A 21,681-nucleotide genomic window follows, 5' to 3' on the forward strand; every position below is an offset into this window, starting at 1 on the left:
AGTAGAAAGCAAAGGAGTTTCAGTTCTCCAAAAATGAAATTAGTTGAAGAAAGCTCTATAGGTTCAAGAAAAAAATGAAACAAAGAGACCATTATATAAAGAAAACTGCATGTTCATCCTCATCTGTGTGTATGTGTCTGTGTATAGGTTTTGTCTCTTTTGCACTGTCAGTCTTTCTGCCTGTGTCTTTATTTCTATTTTTATGTGTATTATTCTCACTAATGCTGTCTCTCCCCACTCTCTGTGTCTCTGCCTTTCTGTCATACACACATGAGCACATGTACATACTCTCATCCCACATTAGTGACTCGGATCTTAGTCATAAGTGCTAAATCAGGACAGCAATAGTCATGAAAGATGCAGCTTCCTATTTAAGAGAAAAAGAGAAAGGGTGGTTCATATATCATATGTCATGTACTTTATGAAAGACTATGCTTTCTAGCTCCCTAACAAAGACTTTTATATTTTTATTTTTAAAAAGACAAAAATTCATCAGTCACACTTTTGATTCTGATGAAATGCTAATTTGAATAAAATATTTGCTATCATATAGACACGTTACAGGAAAAGTCAAAGTTTCAACTGGGTAATATTATAAGGGCAAACAATGAAAAGATGCAAGAGAACAATGTTACATAAAATGAGAACTTTTAAATGAAAAATCTGAATTTAAGGATTCTTCATATTATGTAAATGGTTATTGGTTTTCAGGTGACAAAAGAAAATCATAGAAATTTTTGTATAATTTTAAATTTTACTAATGGGCTTATACACTAGGCCCTGGGAAAAGTAATCCTGAACTTAAGTTTTGCACAATTTATTTCTCTTACTTGTAATTATGGGTAGTTTGTGCTGCACAAACATTATTCCAAAAAACATATATTGTGTATAGTTGATGTCTCAGAGGTTATATATACATGTAGATGAGAACAAATATTTATTTTTTTATTTTTCTTTTTGGGTCCACCCGGCAATGCACAGGGGTCACTCCTGGCTTTGCACTCATGAATTACTACTGGCGGTGCTTAGGGAGACCATATGGGATGCTGGGAATCGAACCTGGTTCGGCTGTGTGCAAGGCAAATGCCCTACCTGCTGTACTATATCGCTCCAGCCCCCAAATATTTAATTTAAAGGAAAACTGTGCTTTAATCCACAGGACTGTATAAATGACATCATTAGAACATGCATATTCACATTGGGAGTATTTTTGAATCCCTAAATAATTATCTGTCTCAATTTTAGAAAATAGCTTTCAAAATATTGAATAGTGCACAGTAAACTCCCCATAATTTTATACAGCAAAAGGAATTTACAGCTATTATAGTCAAATAAAAATAACTTTTTATTAGTCTGAAAGTATTTCTAATTTCTCTAAAATGAGGTAATAAGTAAAATTTGTTTCAAGAGCTGATAATAATTTGGTTGACTATTAATGAGTAATCCTCATTCTTTTTTTCTAACAAGTAGACAGTAGACAAATACAGGGATTTGGGAGGAGGTCAGTGCTCCTGAGCCTGGGAGTTACTCCCTGTGGTATTAAGGCCAGTGTCTTAGATCTGAAAATTGTATGATTGATTTCAGAAGTTTTGTGGGCTGCCCAGAGCCGTAGCTCATGGCACTATACTGAAATGCTAGAGAAATGTGTACTAAGTACTTGGAGATTTTGTGTATGCAATTTATGTACTGAAGCCTTTTTGAGCTAGATCCTTGGCTCCAACAATTAAAGTTTTATCAACCTGTTTTCTTTCTAACTGTTGCCATGATTTGGGGGTTGGTTTAAAAAATGGAGTTACTAGAACAAAAACATCTCTGTAAGATCCAGGTGGACCATTTTAAGGAAAGAAAGGGTTATTCTTTGCCATCATCTATTAGGGGGGAAAATGCTCTTCCTGTATCCTGAGCTTAAGGTTCCCTCCTGGAACTCTTGTTGTGAAATCAGAAATGGCTCAAAAGACTGAAGTGCATGCTCTGACTTGAAGGTGCTCCATTTTAATTTTTTGTTTGTTTTGCTTTGCATTCATTTTGATTTATCTATTTTTGAAGTATCCCAGTTTAAATAGATTAAAATCCTTGTTTTGCACTGTTTTGCTATATCAGAAGTAGGGAATACCCAATCTTCAAATTGTACACAGCCTGTGAAGTCATGAAGTCTGGCCCTGTTACACAATAGGACAGACACATATGCTTCTCATTGGCTGCCCATAGCCTGTCTTCCTATATTGTATGGTCCACATATACTGTGATTAATATCCAGATGGCTCTTGGCAGAGAAAAGTTGTCAATCCCTCCACCAGAGTGGTAAGATCACTCCACCACATACCCACGGTTCATCCCTACCCTGTAGATTTCACAGTTTCCTGTTCTGTTTATCAGAACTCAAGATTTCTTTCCTTGGAGATTGTCTAAAATCCCTTTCTTTTTTATACTCCACATATGAGCAAGAGCATGTGTATTTGTCTTTTACTTTCTGATTCTACTTAGCATGACATCCCCTTCTTCTATCCACATAGCACCAAACTGAAAAATTTTATTTTTCTCATAGTCTTATAATATTTCATTTTGCACGTATGCCACATTGATTTATTCAATCTGTTCTAGTACACCAAGAGAGAGCCCTGGATTTGATTCACAGTATTGCATGGTTCCAAAAGCACTGCCAGGTTTGCTAACTCCTCTCAAAGGATTCTTTGTTTCCCCAACTTCAAGAGTGTGGGATTCTCCACAATGCTTCTGAGATAGTAAGACTTACTGTAGCCTTGGTATTAGAATTGTCCAGCAATTAACAAAGAAAGGAACAATAATTTGACTACTCACCAACAAACTGAAGAATAAATTATCTTAAGTGGGAAAGAAGAAAGATGCGTGAATAATACAAATATAATAATGAGGGATACTGGGATCCGTGGTGGTGGAAAATGGGCACCGGTGGAGGGATGGGTATTTGGTCATTGTATAATTGAAACCCAAGCACAAAAATGTGTAAGTCTACAACTGTACCTCGTGGTGTCTCACTAATAAAAATATTTAAAAATTTAAAAAAATATCATAATGACTAGGCTCTAGTAACGTCATATTCTTTTGTTCCCAGATTGAAGCCCAAGCCTTTGAGTCCTTGATCCCTAATCTCTGATAGTCCAGAGTACTCCCTGAGATTGCAGTTTTTCACTGAGATGTTTGACCCCATAATCAACTTTTGAAAGTAATACATCATACCTCAGACTCTTTTTTGGAGGAGCACATCTTACATTGCTTACTCTTGATTATGTGCTTAGGGACTACTCTTGGTGCTGCTCAGAGGATTCAAACCCAGGTTGATTACTTTCAAGGTTAAATACTTTAAGCCCTATACTATTTCTCAGGCCCCTATACTGTTCCTTCTTTTAATTTATCTTCCCCTCCAATGCATGAATTAATATATATGTATATATATTACTTATATATGTACATATATTACTCTTGTATCACTTTTGTATTTGATGTGTTTTTGTTTTGCTCTCTTTTGATTTTTATCCCTTTTTATATAAATATTTTAACAATATCATTAAATTTCAGGAGATTAGTTTCCTACCTCTATATGAGAGTAATTATCACCACTCCTACCACCAAACTTCCATGGCATACCACCACCAAAATAATCCCTCTACTTATTCCTCCCACCGTTTTTTCCAATTATTCTGCAACTCTCATAGTTTTCACTGAGTCTCAGAGTTAATTTTGTTCTTTTCTGGATGTTTGGTAATCCATTTCATACTATGAGTAGTTCATATTCCAAATTTGTGCATTTGTTTTTAAAAAGTTAAAATTATGAAACTTTAAAAGAGGTAAAGAAAGAAATCTCTATAAACTCCCATGCTATAACAACTAGCAACATTTTCATCTGAAAATTTAATCATAGTTCTTACTTTCTTATAGAAAATTCATGTGGACAAACCTAAATTTTCATAGGTTTTATAAATATTATTTTCTGCATACATTTGTGTTTATCACTGGAGGTGTTCACTCAACTTTAACCCCTACTTAATATAGCATAGAGGATATCTTCCTGTGATGGTGTTTAAAAATGCAATTTGAAAAGTTCTTTTGGGGTGGACACACAGCACCTGGCAGTAAAGGGGATTATTCCATGCTTAGCATTAGGAGGTTACTCCCTGAGGTGCTTAGGAGACCATGCGTTGATAAGAATTGAACCCAGACCTCCTGCATGCAAAGTATGTGAATCAGCCCTTGGCACTCTCTTCAGACCCCCTATCCCACCATGCAACTTTTTAATTGAGAGTTTCTTCTAAAGTGCTTCATTGTGCATTTGCTATGTATTTCAGGAATTCTGGGCTCCAGGCAGGGTGTTATTCAGTAGTATGTGCTAACCATTTATCAATTGAATATATGTTTAAGCCAGCAAGAAAGAGCTATGTTAACTTAGGACATTTGAACATTTTCTAAAGGATATTTAACAAGAAAAACTCTGGGGAAGCTGATTAAATATATTATTTACACCACCAACAATATTATGTTTCCTGAGAACAGCTGTACAATGGGAATTGCCAAAATTATAATTCATCATATCAAAATTGACCTTTCCAAATATTTAAGAGGTTGAATTTTAGCTAAATACAGTTTCAGGAGCTCATTAGATTTTCAAGAGTGTATCCTAGAATGTCATGGTTGCATTTGAAAATGTGGTATTTGAAAATACATATTTCTCAGTATTATTATTGAGGTTGTCCCTATCCCTAACCTATTAGTTTTTTTTGTACAGCAGCATGCAGTATTTTTTTCTTCAGAAAGACTAATTTATTTTTCATGATGTAGAGTCTATAAACTTGAGGGAATTATTTATCTAGACTCAAGAGCAAATTCACTGTCAACTGAGGCTAGTTGTTGAAGAATTAATCTTTTTCCTGCACTAAAGTAAAGCTGTTTGAGCAATGCAACATTTACCCTAGTTTTTCTCAGAGAATGTCACCTGGCCAAAAGATAGTGGGAAAGGCAAGAGGAAGTTCTTAGTGCATACCTCAGTTTTAAGATGTGTATGTGTGTGTTTGTGTTTGTGTGTGTGTGTGTGTGTGTAATCTTGGTACAAAGACAATAGTAACATAGTTATCTAACACAGTATTTCCAAATTTATTTGAACTCTAAATCTTTTTTGATAACATTGAACTTTGGGGAAGTGGTTTCAGCCTAGAAAGTATTATAAACATCTCAGAAGCATCTTTAGATTGTCAAGTTTTGCCTACTCTCATTGCTATGATCATGGTGGTTTATCAGGATAATAACAGCAAAAGTCAGTTTCCACAGTACTTCCAGTATGCTTTACATTTTACGAAAATGATAAAATGTTGTGCCCAAAATTTTGAATCTACAATATAGCATTAAATTATCTGTATTTTGATAAGCGTAATATGTATAACATAATTGTAAAGGATATAGATTTCCGTTATTACTGTTCATTGCCTTCCTCTCACGGACACATAAAGTTTGTATGAGGCCATAGAGATAGTAGTACAGAAGGTAAGGAACTTGCCTTGCATGCGACTGGCCCAAGTTTGATCCCTGACACCCCAAATGGTCCCCACAAGCTCCTCTAAGAGTGATTCCTAAATGCAGAGCAAAGTGTAAGCCCTGAGCACTGTCAGAAATGGTCCCTCTAAACAAAAATAATTTTAAAAGGTGATGACAATCTGTGGGTAAACTGGGACTGTTAATAAAATCCCCAGAAAAAAAATACTGTTTTGTGTCTGGACTAAATAGCCAGAGATTGTCCATACCCTAAAACCTATTATAGTTTCATGAATTGCCCCTTAATATTCTGCCTCTCTCATTTCTTTTACTTTTTTATATTTTGGTTTTTGGGCCACAGCTGACTGTGCTAAGGGCTTACTACTGGCTCTACACTCAGGGATCACTCTTGGTAGGCCTGGGGAACCATATGAGGGGACAGAGATTGAATCTATGTGGGACTCATATGAGGCAAACACTTGGCTGCTGTCCAATGGCTCTAGCCCCAACTACATTTCTTTTCTTAAAGACTTGCAAATATCCTCAGTGTCTATCTGACATTCTTTAAGTTTCTTCCCATTTTTCTCCAGGTTCCAAGCTTGGCTGTAATTACTCTTTGCATGTTGCAGAGATGACTCTTATGTGCTCTGGTCTGAGCTACACATCTACCTGGCATGCTATGAACTTACGGAAACATGATAGTCACCGATAACATTGTGAAAGAGAAAGACATAGATAAGTAGGGATGATTTTTAATTATAAGGATCATGGGAGCTACAGAGGAAGCTAGCAGCCCTAAAGGGGATGAAAAGAGATTTAGAGAGGTCAATAGTGTTGGGCCAGGCGGATCTCATCAGACATGGAGAGAATGGATAGAGGATGGATAGAATCAGAAACTTCCTTTGATATTCCATTTTAATTTGCATATCATGTATGCTCATTAAAAAGTAAAAATTAGGGGCCAGGGCGATAGTACCTCTGGTAGGATACTTGTCTTGCTTGCAGTCAATCCTGATCCAATTCCTTGCACCACATATGATCTCCCAAACCTGTCAGGAGTGCACTGCCAGGAGCAATCCATAAGCACAGTGGGGTGTTCCATCATCCCACAATAACAAAAAAGACTTCAAGAGGCTGGACAAGTAGTACAGAGGTTGGGTGCTTGCTTTGCAAGCAGCCAACCCAGGTTTGATCCTTAGCATCAAATATGGTCCTCTGAACTGCACCAGGAGAGATCCAGAAGGAGGGAGGGAGAAAAGGGGAAGGAAGGGAGGGAGGGAAGGAGGGAGGGAGAGAGAGAGAGGGAATAAGCTTGAATTCCTGTGGCCATGTTAAAACATTATCTCTTTGTGTTTTGTTTTGGAGGCCACACACAACTTCTCCTTGAGATACTCCTGGCTTTGTACTCAGAAATCACTCCTTGAAGGGTTCAGGGGACCATGTCTGGTATCAGGGATCAAACTTTGGCCTGCCACATGCAAGGAAAGTACCCTAACTGCTATACTCTCTCTCTCTCTCTATCATCCTCTGACACTATTATTTCATCAGCTCCGTAATACTCGTCCAACCCAAAGTAAAGAAAGTTCCTTGTTGACTTTCATATTTATTTTATTCAATAAACAGAGAACAAAGGGGGGAAGGGAACAAGTGAGAGGTGGAGGGCGCTAAATGAAGAAATAATGGAAGAAATGGAGGGAGAGGGAGATACTCGTTCTGACAGATTTAAGAAATATAATTATAAACCCCCTGAGATGGGACAGCTGAAAAATTACTGGAAGAAGAGTGATTTTTATTTCTTGTCATCTGAACAAAGAAGTATGGCTAAAGAGTAGCATTTTAAAGATTCAATATTGTTTCTCAAATGAAAACACTTAGAAAAATGGATATTCTCTTTTGTTAAAGAGTTTTCTCTTTTTTAACTTTTTAAGATTGCAGTAAACCATTTGGCATGCTAAATGTTTTTAAAGTTGCAGGTTCATGGAGAGTATAATAACAGTGACTTTTAAATCAGAATGTGTTTTTCTGTATGGAGCAACTTCATGAATGAAGCACTTCACTCAAGTATAAGTGTTTAAAAGTCCTGTTATTTTCCTAAGTGTGTTGTTCCAAGTATGATCTCTTATGTCACAACATCAGAATATTGATCACATGTTATTTCCACTCTTTCCTTTGTATAGGATTGTTACTGAGACCTATCAGACTACAAGAAATACTGCTGAGAATTCCTTTTATTGTCAAAATGAAGTTATCTTTATCCAACAATCAGGATATAGACAAAGATAATATTCAATTATGATGAGTAAAGTAGGAAACAGGCTATGTTCTGGATAAATCACTGGCATTATCTACTAAAAGTATAAAATGCGGAGGTTATTTGAGCTGTGATTCAGGCTGTGAGTAAGACCCAAGAAGAAAACTTAATGGCAAGAGAATGGACTTTGACAAAAAATAAATAAATAAAAGCTAGAAACAGGTAGTTCTGGTAGAGGTGTCCCACTTCACTGTGATGGGACTGAGACTGTAAACAACATCAGCTTCAGTAAAGCTGATCAGCTGATAAATGCCAAAGGTGTTGGTACAGTGAAATGTGTTATCAGTTCAACTGTTAGCATGGTTCTCCTGTTGTTCATCAATTGCTTGAGTGGGCCCAGTAATGTCTCCATTGTGAAACTTGTTGTTACTGTGTTTGGCACATCAAATACATCATGGGTAGCTTGCCAGTCTTTGCCGTGCCCACGAGGTACTCTAGCTTGCCGGGCTCTCAGAGAGGGACAGAAAAATTGAACCGGGCTCGGCTGGGCCAGCTTCGCACAAGGTACCACTGTGCTATCGCTCCAGCCCATGCTTCAGTAAAAGCTTTATTAAAAAAAATCCTCAATAAAAGTAGAACTAGCATGCCTAAGCCATAGTACAGTGGGTAGAATGTTTGTCTTGCATACGGTTGACCCAGGTTTGATCCCCAGCATCCCATATGGTCCCCCAAACACTTTCAGGAGTAAAATCTGAGTGCAGACCAGGAATAACCTCTGAGCATCACTAGGTGTCACCCAAAAAAAAAAATAGAACTATCATATGATCCAACAATTCCATTTGTTTGTAACTATCTGAAGAACACAAAAACCTGAGTAAGGGTACAGTGGGTAGGGTGCTTGCCTTGCTTGCATGTGGCTGACCTGGCTCAATCCCTAGTAATACATATGATCCCCAAAGCTCTGCCAGGAGTGAGCCCCTACACAGATTTAGGGGTAAGTCCTAAACACTGCTAGATGTTGTCCCCCAAAAACAAAAATTTTAAAACCAGGGCTAAAGAGTTTGTTGAGAAGTTAAGTTGCATACTTCATAGGCAGCCAGCTCTCATTCAATACCCAGCACCACATATGGTCCCCTGAGCACCGTCAGCAGTGATCTTTGAGTACGGAGCTAGGAGTAAGCCCTGAGCACAGTTAAGTGTGTTCAAAAAACAGAACCCCCCCCCCCCCCCCAAAAAAACAGCTAATTAATTTTTTTAAATTTTTATTTATTTATTTATTTATTATTTATTTTGAATACTCATCCCTCCACCAGTGACCATTTCCGACCACCTCGGATCCCAGTATCCATCCCACGCCCCACCCTCCCATCCCCCCTGACTCTGTGGCAGGGCATTCCCTTTTGTTCTCTCTCTCTCATTGGGTGTTGTGGCCTATATAAGAGTTAAGCCTGGTTTTCAGGGAGAAACGTTGGATGATTTACTTTCCATTGATCACCTTGCATATAGGGAGATGTCGCGCGGCTGCATAAGCGGCCGCATGGTTTGGAGTAAAAGTCGTGGTTCCTGCATACTCGAGCTATGCTTGTAGAGGCTCATGGTCACCAGGGTTCCATCTGGAGGAGGCGGGATGCGGCACCTACCCCATCTGGGACTTCCCGGTGATCTCAGCTCTCTTCGGGACCTGGTGCATTCTCCGGGAGCTGTGGAGCCCCCGCCACCCCCCCGCCCCCGCGGCATTTCTTCTCTGTGACTGTGTGCTGTAAAGATGGCGCTAGGGGGGTGGGTTGTGGACATGACTTCCGGAATCAGAGGTTACCTGGGAGCTGGGGCGGTCCCGGCAGTTTGGAGAAAAAGCTAATTTAAAAAACTCCAAAAACACTAAATGGAAGAGAATTATATATGTGCATGCATGCACACACACATACAGACACACACACACATAAACATTTAAGTACCAGGATTTTATAGCACCATATATACTACCTATGCTCTGAAACCAATTCCAGTGCCCGCAAGGTGTGGATGCAGATATTATTGTACATGCACACAATGGAATATTAAAAAAGTATAGTCTGGCATCTTGCTACACAGGGACAGAACAAGGAGGTGTTATTTTCAGTGAAATAAAAGGAGAAAGACAAATACCACATGATCTTACTCATGTACACAATGGAACAAGCAAGGAAATGGATAATATCCAATGAAAACTAACCCTTAGAATCGGACAACATAAATGAGGTTACCAAGTGGAGCTGGGAAGAGGGATCATTAGGGAGGAGAGGTTAGAAGAGAAGAGACTGGTGGAGGGATATAGATACTTCAGACTTTGACGGTAGTTATGATGTGCCAAGAGCATAAATATCAACACTGTTGTAGACTATGTTGCCTCAAAAATATTTTTAAAAGTTAGTAGTAGAACAGGAGGCTGGAGTGAAAATTTAGCAGGTAGGGTGCTTGCCTTGCACGTGACTGACCCAGGTTTGATTCCTGGCATCCCAATTGGTCCCCCAAACACTGTTAGGAATAGTTCCTGAGCATCACTGGTATGATCCTCCTCTAAAAAAATTTAAAAAGTGGCAGAATGAGTGTGAACTTGAATAAAACAGTCCTCTGTCTCACTTAAGATTCTTACAAAAGGATCCTTAGAATTTTAAGTAAACTGATCTCCTAGCTAACCCAGAAATTCAGGTATTAATTCATAAATGGCTTACACTGCTGAGTAGATAAAGGTAGAAAATAATAGTTTTTCTGTATAAAAGGAAAAGTGAAATTGTGAAAGCACATGGCTCCTCTTAATTTCCTCTTCCCTCTCTTCCAGTAATGAAACTCCTTTTTAGCAACTCTGTTCCTCACCAGTGTTAAAACTGAGATGATAAACCTCATGCAAAAAATGATCCTCATAACTAATATGACCCAAAATAGTATACATCACCATATATTTTCTTTATGTTAACTGCTACAAAAAGAGCTAAGATTTCTAGCTCTTTTGTTTCTACTTTCATACAAAAATGAATCAGCAGCTAGACTATTTTGCCATCATGTTCTACTAGAAGTTAGCATCTCTTTGTTTTGTTTGTGTTTTATTTTGTGGGTGACGCAAGCGGTGCTCAGGGCTTACTAATGGCTTACAGTTTCATCTTAAATTCACCACTGGATGGTGGAGGAGGTTCATTGGAGCACTGTCAGTTCTTAAAGCAGTGGGTTTGGAATGACAGCATACATCTAAGAAGTGTGAACGTATACAGCAAAAACATAGGTGATGTTGTAAACCATGTTTGCTTAATATGTTTTAGTATGGAAATGGAAGGATTTGGGCTAAATAGTTCTTTAGTTCTTCTCAACCCCATTATTCTATGAGCTTATTATTTCAAAGAAAAAAATAAAACCCAAACTGAAAGGCAATTCTAGAGTTAATCTCCAATAGGTTTTATTCATTATAGAATTAAATATTAAATTGAGGGTATATCTAAACCTTGTGCTTCCATGACAAAAATTAGGGAGCTTTAAACAGCTCACGTTTCTCCTCACGGTTCTAGAGTCAGTGGTATAGATCACAGTGACAACAGGGTTGGCTTCTAAGAAAAAGTTCTTTTTCCTGAGGTTTAGGTCTTTGCCTTCAGGTGTTCTCACACAGCTCTCTCTCTCTCTCTCTCTCTCTCTCTCTCTCTCTCTCTCTTTCTCTCTCTCTCTCCCCTTCTCTCTCTTTCTATATATCTATCTCTCTCTTTATCTCTCTTTCTTTCTCTATTTCTGTGTGTGGTTGAGAGACAGACAAAGAAGAAAAGATTTTAAATCTCAGGTGCTGGACTATTTCCTTTTTAAATACTATATTTTCAAGAACAGAGAAAAGACTGGATATGGCTCTCTGGAGGCATAGGGTGTGATAAGGCTGCCCCAGTGGTATTGAGGTCCCACTAGAGCTATACTGTGATGCTTTGGAGGCCATGTGGAGATAAGAATATCAGGTCTGAGCATGAGCCTTTTCATCTTCTTGTATGGGTATCAGTCATATTGAACCAGGGCTCCACCCTTCCACCATATTAATCCTAGTTTCCTTCTTGAATGTCTCATCTCCAGGTCTAGAGAAATAGTATAGGATTAAGATGCTTACTCTGCAGCTAACCCTGGATCAATCTCCAGTACCATATATGATTCATCAAGACCACAAGAAGATATCCCTAAGTACAGAACCAGGCATAAGCCCCAAGAATTGTGGGCATGGTTTAACGTCCATCCTCTCAAAAATGATGTCATCTCCACGCCACATAACCTTCATAGTTTAGGATTCAACAACAAATTTGAGGAAGGCTGAAGAGTTAGTACGGGGGTAAGGCTCTTTCCTTGCAGGCAGCTGACCCTTATTTGATCTCTGTAACTGCTTATGATTCCCAAGCACCACAGGAGTAATCTCTTCACACAGAGCCAGAAATAAACCCTGAGCAATTTTGTATGTAGCCACAAAATAGAACTATAGATATAATAATATTTTAGAATCATACACTCCAGTTCTTAGCAAGAAGAAAAATAAGCATATAGGACTGTAGGATATTAAAGTTATGTATGTTTTGGTGGGCTGAAAAATTGCCCAGAGGTTCTGTGACTTGCATTGCACATGGCAGACTCCAGTTTTTCCTCTGGCAGCTCATCTGGTTCACTAAGCACTGCCATCAGTGACCTCTGAGCACAGAGCCAAGGCATGAGCACTACCAGGTATGGCACCAAAACCAAAAAATAAGAATATAGTTTTCAAAAAATATATATAGTATATGGGCTGGAGCGATAGAACAGCATGTAGGGCGTTTGCTTTGTACGTGGCTGTCCTGGGTTCAATTTCTCCGTCCCTTTCGGAGAGCCTGGCAAGCTACCAAGAGTATTCCACCTGCATGGCAGAGCCTGGCAAGCTCCCTGTGGCGTATTCGATATGCCAAACACAATAACAACAAGTATCACAATGGAAATGTTACTGTGCCCTCTGAGCACAGAGCCAAGCCATGAGCATTGCCAGCTGTAGCACCAAAACCAAAGAATAAGAATATAGTTTTCAAAAACTATATATAATATATAAATGAATATATATTATGTATTATACAAATATATATAAATATTTCTATAAAGTTGTGTATGTTTTAATTTATGCTAGGTCTCTTTTTTCTAAGTTTGCATTGCATCGTTTAATAAAAGCAGTAAATTGAACTGACATTTAACTGTCTTCACCAGGCAACAGGCATAATCTATAGAGCCTGATTTTATAAGGTCATGTATTATTTTACTAAATTGTTAAAATGTCTTGTATTCAACATTATTGAAATATATACACAAATCTTTTTAAAAGTGATATTTAAAAGTGAACTTTCAAAAGTTTATTTGCTTTTGAAATAGCTTTCTGGCAAACAAAAACTTGTTTAATATCCATGCTAGAACTAATAAGTTTGTTTCATTACTGACTAAAATTATCACTAGCTATTGTATTGTTTTTACTTTTAAAATAATATGAGGTAAAATTACACATGGAACAAAAAATAATATTGAATTTGTTTTAAATCTCATCTAATTATAGAAAGAGCCAATCCACAAGTATTAATATCAGTAAAATTCTTTTGAACTGCTTTGATGTGTCTGTACATAGAATAAAATCTCCAAAGACTGGGACTGACTATTTCACTCAGTTCACTGAGACACAGGCTTCAACCTTTATCTCAGCAATATAAATTTAGATCGGTTGAAATTTGATTGACAAGCCATCTTGTTTCATGGATAGGAGTAAAGTTTTGTTCTTCCATTACTATTTCTTTCAAGTTGGAATAAGAGCTTTACTTTTCACTCCATTTTTATTGTATATTCACAATTCTAGACTGTTTGGTACAACAGAATTTTGTAAAAATCTTCATATCATTCCTGCCAGCCTCAGGCTCCAATAACTTTAAGAATTAAAAATTATCAGCCCATAGAACCCAGCCCAGCCCAATCTTTGCAGTAAATAAGATTCATCTTCTACTTGTTGTCTTCTATACAATCTCCATGAAACTTGGGGTATATCTCAGAGACATTGATTTATAATTTGTCTCCCTTGGAGACTGGTGTGCTCTTCTCATTTTCATTTAAAATAGATGAAGCCGCTAGCATTTGAATGACGCCCCTCTGTGCTCCTACATTCACCACAGCACTGTTCACAATAGCCGAAATCTGGAAACAACTCAAGTTGTCTAAGATCAGGTGACTGAATAAAGAAACTGTGGAATATACACAAAAGAATACTACTCAACTGTAAGAAAAACTGAAGTGTTCTGCCCAGCAGATGAAGTATCATCCTAAGTGAAGTCATTCAGGAGAGAGACAAACACAGACTGATCTCTTTTATATACAGGATATGAAGAAACAGAATAGGTAAATAATAAATGTCCAAAGGTAACAGAAATCAAGGACCTGTCTTCCTTAGGAAGCTTACTACAGGGATGGAGAGGGTGGGTGAGAGACCCCAGAACATTGGTAGAGGAATGTTGACACATGGGTAGAAGGTGTGGTGCTGGAATAGTTTATGTATTAAATCCTACTAATAGTTTGAATACCATGGTACCCTGGGCTGGAGCGATAGCACAGTGGTAGGGCTTTCGCCTTGTGTACAGCGCGCCTGGTCGAGCCGGGTTCCATTCCTCTGCCCCTCTCAGAGAGCCCGGCAAGCTACCAAGAGTATCTCACCCACATGGCAAAGCCTGTCAAGCTACCTGTGACATATTCAATATGCTAAACACAGTAACAACAAGTCTCACGTTGGAGACGTTACTGGGCCCGCTCGAACAAATTGATGAAAAACAGGAGGACAGTGACAGTGACCATGGTACCGAAAATAGTTTTTTTAATACTGTTCAGGTAAAATTAAGTATATGAACCTTACCACAAAACAACTTCTTCAAAAATAAGGAACCTAATAATAGGCTTCTCCATTAGGATCCACTCATCCTAGAACACCAAATCTCATCTGCAGCACAGCCTTGGACTGAAATCTTGTCAAATGACTCCCCATAGCTACCATCATCTGAGAACTACAAGGCAGCCTCAGGGTTTCAGAAATTATGATCCCTCTCAAGCAGTGACCCACCCATCCAGCGTCTTAGACCCTGTGGTCAAGGAGAGTGACAACACATCCTGACAGCAAGTCTGCCAAATGAGTGATTTTGTTGACTCTAAAATATCTTCTGTCTTTGCTGCCTTTCTTCCCAAGCAATGTGCTCTCAGGATGCAGGTAGAATGTCTTCCTCAGAGCACTTGGTACCCACAAGAACTGTGATGCTCTCAACAAGGCTGGTTGAATATCAAAACAGCCCAAACCATCCCTCACAAAGGAAATAGATATTACTAGATCAATTGTGCTTTCTACCCATTAAAAGCAGGAGTGGTGTGAATTTTATAATTTGGATTAAGTAAAATAAGTAGGCATACAAAGAGAATGATAGAGGGAAACGATGAAGCAGAACTCAGTTTTGTCTCAGTGGCTCTCCTAGAATTGTGATTCTCCTACACACAACGAGTCAGCATCTGTTTCTTTATCTATAAAATGCAGAAAGCAATGGCTAGGGTGCTGATGATTAAATGATTGGGTCTATGTAGAGGACTTGGAATAGCACCTAGAATATTAGGAGCATTTCAGCAAATATTTGTTGTTGCTACTGCTGCCATTATGTAGGACTTGAAATGAAAAGAATCCATGCTTGTATATCAGCTTTACCAATTACTTACTGGACAACTTTGAGTCAGTTATTTGATCCCTGAGCTTCATCTTTAAATTGTGAGTAATAAACAGCCTGGCACACAGGAGACAACATTTATTCTATCACCTTCTTTCATTTGCTGTTATTTTTGTTTTCCTTCAATTACAAAAGACTAGAAATGTTCATTCATAAGAGTTATTACATCTTTTAAGTCTTGTCTCTTCGTCTCTAAATGGAATGACTGAAAATTAGAAGATGGTTTTGATAGAAATAGTTAAAGTGTGACACATCATGTGAATAAGCACAGTTATTTAGTGACTGCTGTTACAAAGAAATAAGTTAATACACACAAGACATAGTATAATATGTACATTTGTGGGGCTATATTGACCCTACTCTCAAAATACAAAATAAATGCCAGTATTCACTTTTTGTTAAAGCACTTTTAATTTTGGTGTTCAAATAAAGCTGTTTATAAACTAACAATATATTGGTATCTAGAAAAGGGGGCATATTCCATATTATCCCTATGATGTTGGGGTCTAGTTTCAACTAAATATAAGAAGTTAAATTACTTGATTAAGCCTTTTTATTTCAAGCTTATGGACACATATAACACTGTCCAATCAGATGAGTATGAATTTGTTTAGAGTGCAAAAACATACACTCCAAGGTCTTGCAGCAACCTGGAGATAACAGATTCTGTATGCTTACAGTAGTTATGAGTTAGGCAGTTATTAGTTTCCAGAAATGTTTTAAATAAATTGAATAATTTAGAGTATTATAATAAAAGTACCACAGGTCTCAGTGTTCTGTAAATACCTGGTGAGCTGACAGAAATAAAGAATTACTTAAAATAGTTTCAAAGTCTGCCTCTTTCTCTTTACATCCTAAATTAAAGTGATTTTGTTTATTTACTGAAAGTAATCTCTCATTCAACTTTCTGTAATTACTATTCTGTCTCTGGTTTTGTTTTGCTGTTTATTTAGTGAACCACATAATTGTGACAATAATCTCTGGAATCACCAATCATATTGTGATGATATAACCTTTCTGAACTGTATTTACTGGGAACTAGAGAAGCCTGTCATCTAGACTCAAAGAGTTGAAACTCATCCCTAAATAAATGTCATGTGCAATTAATTTCTAATAGAATGTATTTGAAGCTAGAATGAGAGCCAGTTCCCTTGTTGATTTTCAAACTGAATGCTTTGCTTGGCCTAACATTAAATAAACTTAGGTAAATTTCAGAGTGTTCAACCACATTTATTGTTCTCCAATTTATTGAGTGAGCAATATTTTCATTAGAAGATACTCTAATGACTGAACTATTTTCTTTCCACTTTGCTATTAATGTGATAGCTTAATTTTGTATTAGAGTGTACTTATTTCAAAATAATCCATCTCTGATGTGGACATGTTAAGGCTCCTAATTACAAGTTAGTCCAAATTATATTTCTAGATAGCGTTGGGGGCATATATGACTATATCCTCCCAGTGAAAATACTTGAAGACTTACCTATCACTTTTTCAGTAGGAATTGGAGATTTAATATAGTTGATGTCTTTCCTTAGCATCTACTTGTTTTGAATATTATTTAGTAAGAAATTTCTGGTATATTTTAAAAAGCAAGGAAGTTGTAAGAAAATTAGCCTGATTTCAAATGATCTGTGCCTGTGGACACACTCAGCCTTAGTTTCCCCGCATAGCAATAATTTTGTAAAATAGTCATCTCCAGCCAGGTTCTTTCTTAGAATTCACTTGTCAGAATATGCCTCTTGGGAGGAACTGAATTGCTTAGATTGGTTGACTTCCTCTTGTGAAAGGAAGAGGATACATTTATTGATAAATAACCATATACAATAATAGGAGACCATCTGAAGAAAGAAGGAAGGAGGCAGGAGAGATTGTACAAAGGTTAAAGTGCTTTCCTTAGATGTGACAAGTGAATTCTAAGATGTGACAAGTGAATTCTAAGAAAGAACCTGGCTGGAGATGACTATTTTACAAAATTATTGCTATGCGGGGAAACTAAGGCTGAGTGTGTCCACAGGCACAGATCATTTGATTGATTCCCTGTAATACATATGGTTTCCCAAGCACCTGAGCACAGAGCCAGGAATAAGACCTGAACATCACTGAATAAGGCCCAAATACTCAGAAAAGGAAGGAGGGAGGAAGGGAGGGAGGGAGGGAGGGAGGGAGAGAAGGAGGGAGGGAGGGAGGGAGGGAGGGAGGGAAGAGGAATCAAGATGACCCAAGTAGTTTGTTTTCTGTGGTAGAAGATTTCTCCAACTGAGGGAGAACCAATGACTTATTTTTTTTCTTCAATCCAAAATACAAATCTCTTTTAATTACTGGTCATTTTTGTCCATTTTTTACTTGCCACAGACCAAACTCTCAGAGGATTCAGTTAGCAACTTTCATTCTTGCTGAGGAAATCTCATCACATGAGTCTCCAGAATCCCATGACGTCTCACCTTACAGCTCTCTTGTCCTCCTGTTACCAGACATCACCTTCACATTCTGTAGAACTTCAAGGTGCTCCTCATAAGAATCCAATAATATCTTGTCTGTTTTCATCCTTAAGTTCTCCAGTAACACTTCCACTTCCTTCCTCCCATCTCTCCTCAAGGACATTCTTCACAAAAATTTATTTCTCTCCATGGAACACAGGGTTAATTTATCTTTCTTCAGTTTAAGCTTGTAAAGGAGATGCTTTTTGAAGGTTCTGATCTAAATGTCAGATTTTGTAACGCTTGTCCCATTTTATTTAAATTTTTTTTAAAGTAAACAACAGAAATGCACTCTCCACAGCCCTGAAGACTGGAAGTCTAAAATCAAGTACTCTTTAAGAATTCAAATGATGTGTCCAAAATGGGGTAAAAAAGATATTTTGTTAGAATTAGATTCAATTCCTGTTTTTAATAGATGCTAGAATATATTCTTCAGTATTTTCTGGGAGAAGCTAGTAGGGTGGAGCTTAGAATCATTTCTATGATTTCTCTTTGAAAATAGAACTTTTCATTTGCTAAAACAGAACACAATCTCTAACATGTAAAATTAAAGGGTTAAATACTTCTTTAATTCTTTCTTCTTTTTGTGCTGTTTCGCTTCATTGCTACTGGAGCTTTGGCAGGCATGAGGAGTGGAAGTGTAGAAAGATTCTTTTGCACCAAGTCAATAGATGTGTTTCTTTGGCATTGGTCTCTTTCTGACCACCTTTGTTATCATTGGTTACAGGAAATAGACCCTGTGACCTGTGAGATAACATTTTGCATAATAGTACAAGATATTCTTGCATTTTATTTAATCATATTGTGTATTTTACTGATTTTCTCTTTTTCAGAGTCCTGGATATATGTTAATTTGATTTCCTTTCCTTTTTTTTCTAGCACCTGTTTTCTGACTAGAGGCCAAATAAATGACATTGAGAATTTCTGCTAAGGTAATATAAGATACTTATTTGTTTTCCTTGCTTTTAAAAAAAATTGAGTGTGGCCCAAAATCAAAAATAAAATTAAAAGGTGTTAATATGGTATAATATGTAAGATTAAGGATGAATATGAATTCTGAGTCTTTCAATACAGTTTATAATTGCTACTATGCACATCTTACTATAAATATAAACAAGTCAATTTTCTTTGCTTTCTAAAGATAATTTTTGCTCATTTGCTCATCAGATTCAAAATTCCAGTGAAAGTGTTTATTAAAATATTATGTAAATTTAATTTAAATACTTTCTCTTAATTGTGGAAGTAGGTTTTTTCAGTTTATTTTTCAAATTTATTTTTGGCACTATGATTTTTCAGTACCTGTAATAATAGAGATTCAGGCATATACTGCTCTAATGCCACACTCACCACTAGATTGTCAACATCATTCATCTGTGCCTCAAGGTTCCCTCCCATCTCCATCCCTATCCCCTCTGTTCTGTAATCAGGGTTTGTTACCATTTTTCAATCATTATCACCTTGCTCTGTTTCTTTATATTCAATAGTCACCTGCCCAAATTATTTGAACACATAGGACTTTATAGTTTGTCTAATTTTACAGATGTTTAAAAAATATCATTTTAGGTAGTTGTGGTCTCATGTTAAGGTGGTTGGCTTAAAAAAATATCACTTGGCTTATATTGCATAAATTTTGTTAAGACCATTAAGAATATAAATAAGAGGGATAAAAAGCTCAATTTTTTCAGTTATCATCGATACTGTCTATCCAACATATAGTACTGATATTCTGCCCCCTCTCATTTTTCCATTTTTACCTCTCTGAAAATAGTTCTGATGTTTTTTCTGAAGGATGGCAAAGTGCTTTGTTTAAAAATCCTTGTCTTCTCAACTTCTATTTCTCCAAACATGTGGGCAGTGCTAGTAAGTAACTCTGAGTGATGAGTTTGTGAAAGGGTTCCACTTACGGAATTAATTTGTATCCTGAATTAAAGATTTCAAGAGGGATTTGCATTTGATTTTTCCCTTTGTTTACCACATCTTCCTGCTTAGAAGGATACTCTAAAACTTGTAGCCTCAAACTTTTAATTTAAGAAATCGAATGGTTGATGTCACAAAGATAAAAATTTCAAAAAATAATTTCCTAAGAAAAGGCATTTCTTGCCACTCAAGGGTCACATGGGGAAGCACCAGGTTTGACCATGGTACAGAAAACAGGATAAAGAGGGATATTAGGTCAAAGTTTTTCTTAGGAATTTTTGTAGGAAAGGAAAGTCGGGACATTGTTAATAGCCTACGATATGTTGGTTAGAATATATTTTGGTAGCTCTGGGTTAAGGGTAGTTTCTTGTTGCCTTCAATCAGACTCCAGATTGATTTATAACATAGGAAATAATAACTTGTAATGAGAATTAGATAGTTGGTTAGGACTATTATTACCAGAATTATTTGATTTATATATGAAATATGTGTTCTTAACATAGTTGCTGTCCTTAAGAATTGGCTATAACCTGAAAAGTTCATCTCTCCATTTCCTGCTAGCTTCAAAGATATCAAAACATAAAATACATAAAAATTTTAAAATTTGGGGGCTGGAGCGATAGTACAGCAGGTAGGGCATTTGCCTTGCACTTGGCCGACCCACCATCCCATATGATCCCCTAAGCACTGTCAGGAGTAATTCCTGAGTGCAAACCTATGCATTGCTGGGTGTGACCCAGTAAACACTGTAGCACGTTAGAACTGTCCTCCCATTGTTCATCGATTTGCTCGAGCAGGCCCAGTAACATCTCCATTGTGAGACTTGTTGTTACTGTGTTTTGGCATATCGAATACATCACGGGTAGCTTGATAGACTTTGCAGTGCGGGCAAAATACTCTCTGTAGCTTGCTGGGCTCTCCAAGAGGGGTGAAGGAATCGAACCTGGCTTGGCCAGACCCGCAGCTTGCAAGGCAAACGCCCTACCGCTGTGCTATAACTCCAGCCAAAAAAAACAAAAAAAAAATTAAGTATGGTTATTTTTAATCATGTAAGGTACATATCTTATAGTCACAAGAATAAAAACCACAACCAAGAGTATTAGAGCAGAAACTTAAAAGGAACCTGACTCCTTTCTGTTTGTTTTGACCCACACCCAACAGGGCTCACAGCTTACTGTCTGTGTTTAGAGATTACTCCTGAGAGTGCTAAAAGGACCATTTGTGGTGGTAGGAATTAAACCTGTGTTGGCTATGGGCAAGTTAAGCACCTTACCCACTGAATCATCTGGCCCAGATGACATTCTTGAGTGAGCTATTATGAGCCTTGCCACCATATTTCCTATTGGATGAGAGAAATATACTCCTAAACTGTTATGTCTCCTATCGCAGAAATTCAAATTCATGCTTAACTGGTTCACTAACATTTTTATTTGAGCTGATAACATGATAGATGCATTTCTATACTTTATTAACTTTCACGATAGTTCATCAGGGCAAACAATATTTCACTATTATTCTCCAAAATTCTTTGAGCTGTTGATAAATGTTATTCTCTGAGAATAAATTCAAAAGATAAAATTGAACTTGGACTTGCTTGGAAAATGCCCTTCCCTATTCTCTGGCTATCTCGATGCTGGTCCTGATAATATCATGTCAGGAACCTGTACTGTTGCTTATTACATAGCTCAAGTAATAGTGCCCATATTTAGAACATTCAAAAACAAGAGTTTTATCCATGGTTTTGCTGCCCCCATGTCCCCAATAGTACTACCAAGAGTTCCCTATTGAAAAA

The 21,681-nt window shown here is 37.3% G+C and overlaps 1 long non-coding RNA gene across 1 annotated transcript in view; it reads left to right on the forward strand.

The window, feature by feature from the left end:
* The window catches only part of LOC130022943 (uncharacterized), a 255,517-nt gene extending 236,603 nt beyond the window's left edge, over positions 1-18,914 (forward strand). Inside the window, exon 3 of the long non-coding RNA XR_008792338.1 lies at positions 18,852-18,914. This is a non-coding gene — a long non-coding RNA (uncharacterized LOC130022943). The remainder of the gene's footprint in view (positions 1-18,851) is intronic.
* Positions 18,915-21,681: the final 2,767 nt, after the last annotated feature.

Source organism: Sorex fumeus, unplaced genomic scaffold, assembly GCF_029834395.1.
Source record: "Sorex fumeus unplaced genomic scaffold, SorFum_2.1 ptg000021l, whole genome shotgun sequence".
Classification (NCBI taxonomy): Eukaryota; Metazoa; Chordata; class Mammalia; order Eulipotyphla; family Soricidae; genus Sorex; species Sorex fumeus.